At 47.9% G+C, this 13,794-nt stretch overlaps 1 non-coding gene across 1 annotated transcript; it reads left to right on the forward strand.

Moving 5' to 3' along the window:
- The first annotated feature begins 12,749 nt into the window (after positions 1–12,749).
- TRNAP-UGG (transfer RNA proline (anticodon UGG)) lies at positions 12,750–12,821 on the forward strand. Its single transcript has one exon. It is a non-coding gene; the product is annotated as a tRNA-Pro (tRNA).
- The last annotated feature ends 973 nt before the right edge of the window (positions 12,822–13,794 follow it).

The following is a 13,794-nucleotide window of genomic DNA, read 5'->3' on the forward strand; positions in this document are numbered from 1 at the left end:
ATATGTGTTGGAAATGTGCCCATATATAAACATACCGGACAATGATAATAAACAAGAGAGACATAATTCTATCATTGACCCCCTTGGTGATGTCTGGTGACAGTGATGAAAAAGGTTCTTACCCACTCACAACCACCATGGGAAAACTAATCACACACATACACCTAGTGGCAAGATTATCAATCATTCAGCCGTGGACAACATCACACACAACTTAAGCTTTGAGCTTGTGGTGGGTCAAGGTATGAAATATGTATATTATGAAAAAGTTAACAGCAACAGATCCCGTATGCCCTCAGAAGGTTTGAAAAAAGTACATGGAACCGTTTGGCAAACATGTAAATATTGATTCAGTCCCTGAAGTAGTATCTATGTTTCCTCCCAAAGCACAAGTTGCGCAAGTCTGAAAAGAACATCCTTTATTGCAGGGCAAACACAACGTTTCCACAATGTTCACAATGAAGCTTACCACCCCTAGGGAGAACTGTTGTTGATGGAGATACTGCTGTTGCCTATAAAGTATAAAGTTATACTTTGATTTTGCAGAAATATAGCATGTGCTTGCATTAAAATTGATATGTTGTAGCAGAAAAAAAACATTAAAATGTGTTTAGGAAAAATATGCTAAGATCACTCCTTCCACCCGCACAAACATAACAGGACATCTTTTGAGATCCTAGAGGAGAAACCCACCAATAGAGTTGGAGATAAACCACAGCTGTTTTGTACAGAGCTACATTCTGTGATGTCCACTCTATTGATGTGATGGACACAAGCGGTAACCAAAAGACTGAGGAGATTTAAGCAGAGAATTGTGATTGCCTTCCATACACAACATGGCACAGTACAGAAGAGACACAATGTCTCTTACGTTTGTACTCCCCAAAACTTTTTAAAAAAACAGCAGGGGGTCTGTCCAAGATGGAGAACGGATAGCACATGCCCTAACTCCCTCCGCCGCCTGCTGCTTTCCGGGGTCGGCTGCCCGTCCTCCTCAGAGTATAAAAAGGGTCCTGAGATGCTTGAATGCAAAAGTGAACCTCTCAAGCACTGTGGGTGCTTGAAAGCTAACCCTTCAAGCGATGTTGGCTGGTCCCCTTGGTGGGAGGGTTAACCGTATCAGAGTGTGCCGACAGAGACGCAAGGTAGCGGGGCACAGTGAGCAGGCCGTGGTCCACCTGCAGTCGCCTGATGCTCCTGCCTAACAAGGGAGCATAGTTTCAGAGAGGCCAGGGGACTGGAGTTCGGCAACAGGTCCTGCGCTGCATCCCCTGGTGAGAAGTGCATGAAGCATATCGGAGGCCAAAGCAGCACATCATTGGCCACAAGGCAACATCGCAAGTTCACATCTCGCTGTTACGCTTGCATTCATACCTGCAGGAAGAACCCATCCCTTGCTACAAAGCAGAAGTGTGTACATCGCTTGTAACAACCTGCTCCTGCAAGGAGGTAAAACAAAAGTGCTCTTTGGCCCGCTCCATCTCCTGTGTGCGAGGGAGGGAAAGTGAACGTGTACCATGCACGCGCCTTGTTCAAACGCTACAAGCCGTACGTGCACATTGCCTGCCCGGGCGCGCTGAGATCACCAGAGAAGACACGCCGTGAGCGTGCACATTGGCTGTCCGGGCGCCCTGGGGTTTGGTGATGCGACGCGATTAAGAAGCCTAGCCTCGAACTGGGACTTGACAGGGGATGACTGCTGCACTACCATGCCAAAAAGTTATGGACAAGGGAGAGGCAGAGGTGGCTGTGAGTGGGCTGTGGAGATTGTGGAGATGCCGGCAGCCAACAGAGCACCAACTGAGGTAAGGGCCGAACCAGGAGCGTGCGGGGATGAGATAGGTAGGGGAGCAAGGGGAATGAAATACGCACACATAGTAAAAATGCTGCATATATAAGAGGCGGGTCCGAGTCCTCCCGAGAAAATTTAGCAAGGGCGGCGGGGGGAGGAAGTTCACGTCTCGCTGTTAGTCTTGCATTCATACCTGCAGAAAGAACCGATCCCTTGCTACAAAGCAGAAACGTGGACATCACTGTTCACAACCTGCAGGAATAAATACAAATGAAACAAAAGAGAAACGAAGGGGCACCGGAGGAAAGGGGCAGATCCGCAACAGTAGGGGCCTGATGGAGGTAGGGAGGGAGCAAGGAAGAGGGAAAGCGCACACATGCTCATATGCTGTCCATGCACTCACATCTGGATGGAGACAGGAAGTGAGCGAGCAAGAGCGAAAGCGTCTGCGTGTGGGAGCGAAGCGAAAGTGGGCGTCGTGCTAAAGCTGCAAGCCTTACGCGTGCACATTGGCTGTCTGCCCCTGAGCTCAAACAGACGCCTTGAGCGTGCACATCGGCTGTCTGGGGGAAAGTGCATATCTCCTGTCCCCCTTCCAAACTCAAGTCGACGACAATAGATCTCGCGTAGCGAGTAGCGCAAGCGCTGCGTCGCTAGGTAAGACCTAAGGAGGCGCTGCTCACCGTAGAGTAAAGGGGAAGTGTTCTCTGTGTTGTGAGCTGAGTAGCGGCTTCACCTGGAACCCTAACTTTACGACTATGAGCAAGTGTAATGACTGTTGCATATCATCTTCTAATGGTCTTTAACTTACATCTACAGCCCCTCTACAACTTCGGTGGCAGCAGAGGAGAGCAAAATTGAGCTCTGACGTGTGCAGTGAGAACTTCCCGTCCGTTACCCTGAGATCATTATAGACATGCCTGAAAGAGAATGAATGCCTCCTTAATAGGTTGAGGTGTACCTTTCTGTGCTTCGACACAAGTGAAATAAATGTACTCGCCAGACAACAAAAGTGTGACACTTTCAGTTGGAAGAATGACTCCACTTTGGGCATAAAAAAAGTTCTTTACATAGAGCTTTTGTTTACCGTTCCTCACATAGAGAATTTGTATATGCAATTATTATTGGCCGATGAAACCTGATACTCAAATCATTGCTTTTGGAAGCACAAGAGCCTGACATGGGTATAATGTAATCACTCTGAACATGAAATCTAAAAGTAACATATACCCTCCAACTATGAGGGCTTAACCCACTGAGCTTTAATGAAGCGTATATGTGTGATTTCAATTGTAAGATCTAACAAATAGGTGATGTAAAGAAAACGCAGAAGATGATATGCATGACCATATTCCTCTGCAGGTGAGCAGACTGGTATGTCAATATACCAAATACAATACTGTCACAGGCTGGGTATTATGTCCATTTTTGTTAATGCCAGGAGTCTGAAAATGTGGTGTCACAATTTCCTCTGATGTCACTTCCTGAGATACATATGCTAATTAGAACAGCACTTCTTTTTAGGTCTTGCAACCTATCAATACGCGCAAGCGCATTGAGCGGAGCGAGAATTTAAGTGCTCGAAATCCTCGTCAAACCAAGGGCTTCTTGCGCTGCGGTTTTCATTGAGTTCACGTGAATCACGTGACCAAACAAGCACGCGCATTCACGGCCGCACAGCACATCAAAGGGCTTCGCCCAGCGTGCGCTCTGCGGCTTCTCCTCCCCTAATTACTTTACGTGTCTGTGATGAAAGCTGAAAACTAGCTTACAGTCCCTGCAATTTAATCCCGCAAACCCAACTTCTTTAACATCATTTCAGTGACTTTCTCGTCGTTGTGCTACAGCGGCCGCCCCTACACCAAAAGCAATGAATTGTACGTCCTTGCCTATCGTCTGTCTCGTAACCCATTAAGGCAGTACGCATACTGCCCGATGTCAAACACTTTAACTGATAGAATGTTTTTATTTACTTAAAACAATGGCTTTGCACCGTGTCCTCAAACGTCACTCCAAAGCATGTATCTAACAAATATTGTAATGCAGTCCTGGCATTGAACAGACAAAAGTACCAATTTGGGTTCAAGGGTCTGTTTAAAATAAATAAATTTTAAAAAATCACAAAAACAGTGTCTCAATCCAAGCTATTCTGCTCATCTTCAAGTTTCAACACACGCAACAGAAACGCATGCTCTGCCTCAGCAAGTCCTTCAAGCAGAAACTGCTCTTTCCTCAGATTTCGTTTCGCAGCGCTTGTCGTTACGTCGATAACATATGGTGAGCAGCTTTGTTCCCTGGATAAGTTGTTGACAACAGACTGACAATTATTTGTTCTCTGAGAAAGTGCGTTTTCCTCCAGTTTGTTAGTCTGCGTCTCAACTAATAGATATATTATCCAATTAACACGTAACCGAAAGGAATTCTTCAGCCTCTGAAGCTATAAAACCTGCGTCAAGGAAGCAGAGCCGCTCACGAGCGCGATCAAAGCGTGAGCTAAATGGGCTTTAGAACAAAAGAAACCGAATACAAAAATCAAACTGATATTTCAAAGAAACGTTTTGAGGAAACTTTGACACACTCCTAATCTGAACCTCTGCAACAAGCGAGATTCAACCTCACACCCAACCTGACAGAACATCAAAAGAAAACTGGTACTAATGCGATTCCATGCAATGAAACAACTGACATCTTCCCCATGTCTACAAACTACACCCGCGAGCCCAGGCCTACGTTTGCACCGTTACCCAGCTTCCACCGCGCTTATGATCTACCAAAGATAAGGCATGTTTTACAAATAAAGAGGATAGGAAAATAAAAAGGGAACTTCACAAATAACCGTGCAACACACGGCAATAATGCAATCTGTCTATCAACACGCACAGTAAGGCCAGTGCTTTTTTACATCTAGAAAGAGCCATTAGCTCCATCTGGGCCCAATACCAGCCACCAACACCATTCTTCTGCCAAAGTCACACACGCACAAGCACACACAACTTCATCCACACACACACACAACCACACACACAACCACACACACAACACACACAACCACACACACAACCACACACACAACCACCCACACAACCACACACACAACCACAATTACACACACAACCACAACTACACACACACAACCACAACCGCACACACAACCACAACCACACACAACCACACACACACAACCACACACACAAACACACACACACGACACACACACAACCACACACACAACCACACACACACAACCACACAAACAACCACACACACACAACCACACCTACACACAACCACAACCACATCCAACCACACAACCACACACACAACCACACACACACAGCCCCACACACATAACCACAATCACACACAACGACATACACACACACAACCACACACACATAAATGCACACAACCACCCACACAACCACACGCACAACCACAACCACACATACAACCACAAACAAACACAAGCGCACACACAAGCACACATACAAGCACACACACAACCACAAACACAACACACACAACCACACACACAACCACACACAACCACAAATCCACACACACACCCACAACCGCACCCACACCCACACACAACCACACCCACACACACAACCACACACAACCACACACACAACCACACACACACTACCACACACACACACAACCACACACACATCCACACCAAGCATTGCCATAGCCAATAGGTCTCGCCTTTGGGACTTTGTAAGTGTTTAGCCACGCATCAGTTGATGTGTTGGACTAACAATGCTATTAATTTATATATTTTTAATGCCAACACATATTAAAAAAATAATTGTCATTTACAATACCAATAGCTCACACTTTCCTAATGCGAGACCTATTGGCAACGCCAGTGCTTGTTAGGACTTGTGCCCAAAACACCCCCCTGCCGTATAGTATCACATAACATTACCCTGCGCCACATCAATCCACACACCTACTTATGATGGAACCACACATCAAACTAAACCAAAACAGACACTATAGTGGCACACATCAAATTTCACCAACGTTCACAACTTTACACTAAACCACTTCACAACATCTATCACCGCTCCAAACCTCATCACCCTGCACCACACCTCACATCGAACAACATCTTGATTGGTGATACTTCTTTCAACAACATTATACTATAATTTGGAATAACAAATCACATTCTCAACACAACTTGCAACACTACACCACACCACATCACACCCACATACACAAAACATACTAAACCTCATAATACCACGTACCACCGCACCAGATCAATCAACAGCACAACAGAGTACACCACACAAGACCAGGTCATACCATACCTTACACACCACCCTATCAAAAATGACGTCAAGCCACTCCACAATGTGCTTTGCCACAGCAGACCACAGTGGGTTCACACAGTATACCAGGGCTCACAATACAACATCACACCATGCAGTACCTCACACATCCAATGCCGCAACCCCCAATAGTACACAAACTATGCCACCACAGATAATTACTCTACACAGCACCACACCGCACCTCACCTCATTTAAGTTACAGGCACCAACAAATAAGGGAATATGGGTCGAGGTTATAGGGAAAAAGAACTAACCACGCTTCTCTGTGTCTCTCGGTGACCTAGACTTAGAGACACCACAGCGCCCGGGGCCATCTGTGTCATCCACTAAAACATTTCAAACATGTACATTTCAAGGCCTCATGGGGGAATTAGGTGCCATATCATGTAATCAAAATATACTACATAAAAAAACCAAAGCTTTACATAACATAGGTGTAGTGAGCGCGCTAACGCGGTACGTCACGTAGCCACGTGACGTACGGTGACGTAGGGGCGCGAGGTGCGTAGCGCGTATGAGAGTGCGAGCAGGCTGGGCGAAGGACATGCTATGCGCTCCTTGTACCATACGACTTGAATAAAGAAAGTGACGCCGATACCCGACTCTGTGAGTTATTGGGGGGAAGAACGAACAGCATTACAGTGGCGACGAGGGTGGGATAACGACCCACGACCCCCACCACGCAGACTACGCAAAGAACGGCGGGACGGAGCGGAGTCACGGAGCGAGCAAGGAAGGCCCGAGGGTACGCACAGCGACCACGCCCTGACCGGCACCACAAGGAGCGCGACGCAGCCAACAGCACGAGGAACAGGGCACCGTGGGCGCACAGTGACCAAGAGGGCGGCGAACTGCCACACACTCGAAGCAGGAGACCAGCCACGGTCAAGGCCCGCAGGCAACCGCACTGGCTACCCCACCCGAACAGGAAAGGGCTGAAAGGAGCAGCCCTCCACCCTTACTCAACAAGGAGGAACAAGACAGTGCACCAGGGAGCCCGAGAAGCCTGGAAAGCGCGCTGCCCACATCCAGGGGCGAAAAGATGAACACACAGGCAGGTTATGCGATAGCGCCAGTCCAGTTCCTTCCCAGACCAGGGGAGCCGCTCATGAAATGGGAGGACTGGAAAGAGTACATAGATAATTTCATAGAAGTACTGGAAGATGAAAGTGAGGAGAAATTCAAACCGCCGAGAAAGAAACGCATTCTGCTGCTAAACCTGGGCCCAGAAGGCCTGAGGATCTATAAAAGCTTGGTACCAAAGAAAAGAGAGGCGGACGACGATGATGTGTACGCCCACGCAATGGAAGACCTGGAGGAACACTTCAAACCCTCGGTATGCGTCTCAGTAGACAGGCTTAACTTCCAACAAAGGAAACAACTACCAGGGGAGACGGTGGAAGAGTATGTAGCGGCGTTAAGGAAGCTGGCGGCCCCATGCAAGTACGCAAACTGGGAATGTGTATTCATAAAAGACCAAGTGGTGATGCACACCACGTGCACGAACGTACAGGACAAGCTATGGGCTGCAGGAGACACCTCGCTCAAGGACGTACTGGTGATAGTCAAGAGAGCCGAACTGGCGCGAAGGTGTGCAGCGGCCACAAAGAAAGAGAATGTGCCCAGCGGGGTGGTGAACAAGGTGGACAACGAAGAACTCCACAAAGACCACCTGGCACGGAAACAGCCGGAAAAGGGCCCGAACAAATGGCAAAGCAGCCCAAGCCACTCCGGCAAACCGGCCGGAAGCAACAAACGGCCTTGCTACAGATGCGGCAGTTGGACGCACGAGGCGCACGACCGGAAGTGCCCCGCGCTTCGCGCCAAATGCATGTTTTGTGGAATCGTCGGCCATTATGAAAAAGCGTGCAGGAAGAAGGCCTCCAAAAACGCAGTGAAGTACGTGGGCCAGGAAGTGGAGGAGCCAAACGAGGCGACCGAAGAGGAGGTGATCACAGTCCTCTGCATCTACGACGAAATCTTGAGCGTGAATGACCAAGGCCGAGGCACCGACGGAAGAAGAACGATGAAGCCGATCATGGACATGATGATAGGGGGTGTGGAAGTCCAAGTGGTGGCAGACACGGGGTCACCTTACACCATAATTCCAAGAAACGTATGGGAGGAGAAGTTTGCTCCGCAACTGGGCCCCGAGCTGGATAAGGTGGACATACGCCCCGTCACATATAATGGAGATCGAATCCCCATGGCCGGATGCAGAAGGCTCAACTTCGAGTTCAGGGGCAGGGCGGCCAGGTGTAAACTATACGTCTCCGAGAAAGGCCCTTCTGTCCTGGGGTGGCTCGACCAAGGAGACTTGGGGATCAAACTGGACCCAGGTGGCAAGGAGCAAATATTGATGACGGAGCCGGAAGAAGAGCTGAACACGAACAGATGGAGGGAGGAGTTCCCAACGGTCTTTGGCGGTTCAGTAGGAAGGCTCGACAAATTCGCGCACAAGATCATACTCAGAGAAGGAGCAGTGCCGGTGGCTCACAAGGTGAGAAACATCCCGTTGGCAGTGAGGAACGACGTGAAGGAGGAGCTACGGCAGCTAGAGAAAAGAGGAATCATCGAGCCGATTACCTGTGCCGAGTGGCTGGCGCCATTGGTGGTGGTGAAGAAACCCAATGGCAAGGTCCGTCTATGCGTGGACCTGCGTGAGTTGAACAAAAACATAGTGGTAGAGAAGTTCCCCCTTCCCCGGATAGAAGAAATGCTGGCCAGCACAAGGGGTATTCAGTGGTACTCCACCATAGACTTAACATCGGCGTATCACCAGATCGCATTACACCCGGAGAGTCGCAGTTTGACATCATTCATAACTCCCTTCGGGTGCTATCGATTCCGCCGCATGCCGTTCGGGCTAGCCTCGGCGGCTGCGGTGTTCCAAAAACTAATACACCAGTTGTTCCAGGACATCCGGGGAGTTCAATACTTTCAAGATGATATTTTGGTGATGGGTCGCGATAGAGCCGACCATGACAAGAAACTGGACGCAGTATTGAGTATCCTGGAAAGGAAGGGCCTCACGGCAGAGTGGGCTAAGTGCCGCATAGGAATGGAAAAAGTGACGTACTTGGGCCACGAGATAAGTGCACGAGGAGTGACCCCCAAGAGGGAAAACGTGAAGGCAATCTGCGACGCACCATCACCAGCCAACAAAGAAGAGGTCAGATCATTCCTGGGCATGGCAGAATATTACGGGAAGTTCATAGAACATTTTGCCTCAAAGACCCATCACATGAGGCTACTAACCAGAGAGAACAGTGAATTCCGGTGGTCAGAGGAAGCTCAGCAAGAATTTGAGGGAATAAAAAGAGAAGTGGCAGGGGCGATTCCTCTGAAGGGGTTTGACCCCCAAGGAAGCACAATACTCACGACGGATGCCAGTGATAAAGGACTGGGAGCAGTCCTCATGCAAGACCGCGGCCAGGGGAGAGTAGAAACGATATGTTTTGCGTCCCGCACCCTTAATGACACTGAAAAAAAGTACAGTGTGATCGAAAAAGAAATGTTAGCAGTGGTGTGGGCCATGTCTCGTTTTCGGCAGTTCCTGTGGGGCACCAGGTTTCGGTTGAGGACCGACCACAAACCCTTGCTCAAAGTACTCACATCTAGTGGACACGCAGATGCAACGCCGAGGATCTCGAAAATGTCGCTCAAATTGATGGAATTCCGATACGATGTGGAGCACATCCCAGGGAATAAGAACAAGGTGGCGGACTACCTGAGCCGGGCGGCAGCGATGGAAACCAGTACAGAATGCAGTGAGGCGGCGGAAGAGTGGGTCACACTCACCGAAGACCTAGAAACGTCCATAAGCAAGCAGGAATGGAAACTAGCCTATGATGAGGACCCCGTCCTAGAAAAAGTGAAGGCACATATCGTAAGGGGTTGGCCGGACAAAAGCAAGACAGAACGAGGCCTCGTCCCCTACTTTGAAGTGAGAGAGGAACTATCTATGGATGACCAGGGCGTATTTGTATACAGAGGAGAGAGAGTCATACCTCCGGAAAAGATGATCTCCCGATTAATGGACATGTTACACGAAGGCCACCTAGGAGCGGGGAAGTTGAAACTAAGAGCCAAGCAGAATTATTGGTGGCCAGGAATGGACATAAGAGCGGAAAGACACGTTAGAGAATGTCCGAGGTGCCAGGGCGCGGACAAAACACTGAAACCATTACGCCCTGCCCTGGGGAAAATTGATCCTCCACAAAATCTGTGGGAGGAACTGTCCATAGACATACTAGGTCCAGTGCTAAATGCACAAGGAATACAGAAGTACATATGCGTAATGATGGATCGCTATTCCAAATGGCCGGAATTGAAGATCGAAGAAACCATGGACACAGAAATGATAGTGAGCTTCATGGCGGAAACATTTGTGAGAGAGGGCATCCCAAAGTGTGTCCTCAGCGACAATGGACCCCAGTTCCGTTCCGAGAAATGGTCTCAGTTCATGCAGAGAAACGGAATCGTGGCAAAACACACGTCCATATACCATCCAGCGGGAAATGGCTTGGTGGAGCGTTTCAATAGAGTGGTGATGGGCTCGATACAAGCGGCGATTTCGGACAACAAAGACTGGGAAGCAGAGATTTGGCACATGGTGTGGGCGTACCGAATAACGCCCACGAACACTGGCTATAGTCCCTTCCAGATCCTTAGAGGCGGGAGCCCTTCACTCAGGACAACAGAATATGGAAAGAAAGAGTAATTAAGAGCGAGTGGTCGCCGGCAGTGGTGCAAGCCAATCTGGAGAGAGCACAAGCGGTGTACACCAAACACTACGATGCACGGAGGAATGTAAAGGACACAGCTTTAGAAAAAGGAGAATGGGTGAGAGTAAGACTGGCCACATTGCAGAAAAAGGGTGAAAGCAAATACAGCAAACCCCTACAGGTAGTGGAAGTCAAAGGCAGGGCAGCCTTGCTAAGCGACGGCAATGTGTGGTCGCAGGACCGCATGGCCAGGTGTAACAAAATACTTCGATGGAGAGGCGATGGAAATGAAAGAGAAGGTGAGAACAGAAGTGATGACCCCTGGGAGTATGGGGGAGAGGACCTAGACATTGGTGAGAGAAGGCAAGAGGATCAAGAGGCGAGAGGCGAGCAGCAGATTGAAGAGGACAGAAGTCAGAGTGAGTCTAGCGCGGCGGCGCTAGGGGGTGGTCAAGGAGAAGCAGCAACAACCGCCACATCCCCGGTAAGACTGACGAGAAGGGGCAGGGCGGTGGTCCCACCAGCGAGGTTCAGAGACTATGATATGAGTCAGGACTTGTACATATAGTTTGTTGGAAAAAGGGGATATATGTAGTGAGCGCGCTAACGCGGTACGTCACGTAGCCACGTGACGTACGGTGACGTAGGGGCGCGAGGTGCGTAGCGCGGATGAGAGTGCGAGCAGGCTGGGCGAAGGACATGCTATGCGCTCCTTGTACCATACGACTTGAATAAAGAAAGTGACGCCGATACCCGACTCTGTGAGTTATTGGGGGGAAGAACGAACAGCATTACAATAGGTTCCTCCAATTCCCATGGGGGTATGAGTTTTCGCTTCGGTGAGGCTTAGTACAATTATGGTCCCTGTCTTTACCCATAAATAAACAACATGTTCTGAGCGTTTCCCGCACATTTTTTAATATTCCTCATTTAGACGAGAGGTTTGATTTTTTTCATCTTCTTTTAGCAAAACATTTTTTTCAGCTTTCTCTGTTTATAAAATCGAACATTCCATGCAAGTCAAGGTGGAAATTAATTATCACCACCATAAAAAAAATCCGCTTTTCTGTTCCCAAATGTTGATATGTATGTGTGTTTCTTCCTTTGTTTATGTAATTGCCTGTACATGAAAGGAAAGGCGGAGGAAATTGGTTTAAAAGTAGGTAAAAGGGATAAAAGTGAATGTGGGAGAGGAGTTGAGGACGGGCAGAAATGAGACACTCGAAACTACGAAGCAATTGTTTCACCGAGCGTCTGAATGCGTCCTGCAGCCGGGGCTGGCGAGGGTGTCTGTGTGCGAGGGCGACTCTGGGAGAGTACAGTACGGTAGAGGTCACAGGACCCTCGGGGGACCCTCAGGGTGAGGGGTCTGCGTGTTCAGAGGTAACGCATAGTAAATGCTGCTGTGTCCGGGGTCATTCTTTGGCGGGGTTACTTACAATTCACAGTCACACGTGCAGTGTTCGGGTTTACAGTTTACTCACAACCAGCTGTGCAATACGCTGGTTTTCCTGTAAACGGCGTAGTTTCCAGCTCTTCGATTCCAGAAGCTGTTGACTGTTGTATAAAACTTTAGTAAGCTGGATCCTGAATTTCAATTTCACTATCCACAATTTTTGAGTTCAATGTACAGTATCCACCATTCTAAATATGTGTGCAGCACCTAGATTTTAAGTTCCTGTTATCCACACTTGCTCCCGCCCCTCATCTCAGCACCACCCTCCCCCAAGCCACAGGGTATAATGTCTTTTCTTGGTACTGTGTGGGTTTCTAGAGATTTTGTTCACTTCTTTCACTAAGGACGACAAACAAATATTACCCTTCACCCAGTGTGCTGAGTGCTGGTGTCAAGTTACAGCCAGTATGGGATTATGTGCAGGTGGCTCGTTGGTCTAGGGGTATGATTCTCGCTTTGGGTGCGAGAGGTCCCGGGTTCAAATCCCGGACGAGCCCTATTTTGAACTGTGGCTTTAAAAAACGTAGCGCTTTATGAAAATTAAAAATACATGCTCAAATACTCTTTCTGAAAGGATCATCCGAGTTAGGGATTTCCTGAAGTAAGGACATTGCGCATAAACGCATTCAAAACGACAATTAAATAATCACACATTACTGATGGGAGGTAGGGCGGCGTCGGAAATACCAATAGGTGACATTTCCTGAATGTGTTTAACTTTAAAATCAAGCCGTGTGCTGCAGGTTGGGAATCACCTTAAAAAGAATAGTTAAAATAGCAAATAGGTGCAATGCTGAGCTCTCCAGTTAGTTCTTTTGAGTTTGGTATTAGCCAAGACCTTTTGAATTTAATTAAATAATTCATATAGTATATTTATCTATAGGGGATTTCAGCAAAGACGCATCTAGGATTCGGTATTTTGCTTGAGTATTGGCACTTTTCACTGGCGGTTTGATGTGTGCTTTCGGCCTTCATTGGTTTATAGTGTTGTACTATATCTGTGGTGCATTGGATGTATGGATTACGGTAGCACACGGGTTGTAGTATTTTAATGCATTACTATATGGGCTCCGACCTGCTCTCGATAGTCGGTCTACAACTGAAGGTGGTCGTTTCTCCATCAGTTCTCTCTTCCTATTTAAAAATATGGTAATATTTTCTTTTATACTTTTTCTCCCCGATGAAGGGCACGTGTTGCCGAAATGCATTTGGGTAGGAAGTTTTATCAAAACATAGGGATATATTTCATTCAAACTGAGATGGATGCATTATGAAATTCTATTTGCTTTGGATATATTTTTTGTGAATAATTCCACACGCATCGAAAATAGTCATGTTGGACGAGTTCACAAGTGAACAATGTGTACTCTACTGGGTGGTGCAAAATAAATGTATACTGGGCGATAAACTTGGAAGATTCAGTTTTGAGCTAGAATTTGGTTGCTCGTGGGTTTCTTTTCCTTCTCTTTT

The sequence above is a fragment of the Lissotriton vulgaris genome, chromosome 1_1 (genome assembly GCF_964263255.1).
Source record: "Lissotriton vulgaris chromosome 1_1, aLisVul1.2, whole genome shotgun sequence".
Lineage (NCBI taxonomy): Eukaryota > Metazoa > Chordata > Amphibia > Caudata > Salamandridae > Lissotriton > Lissotriton vulgaris.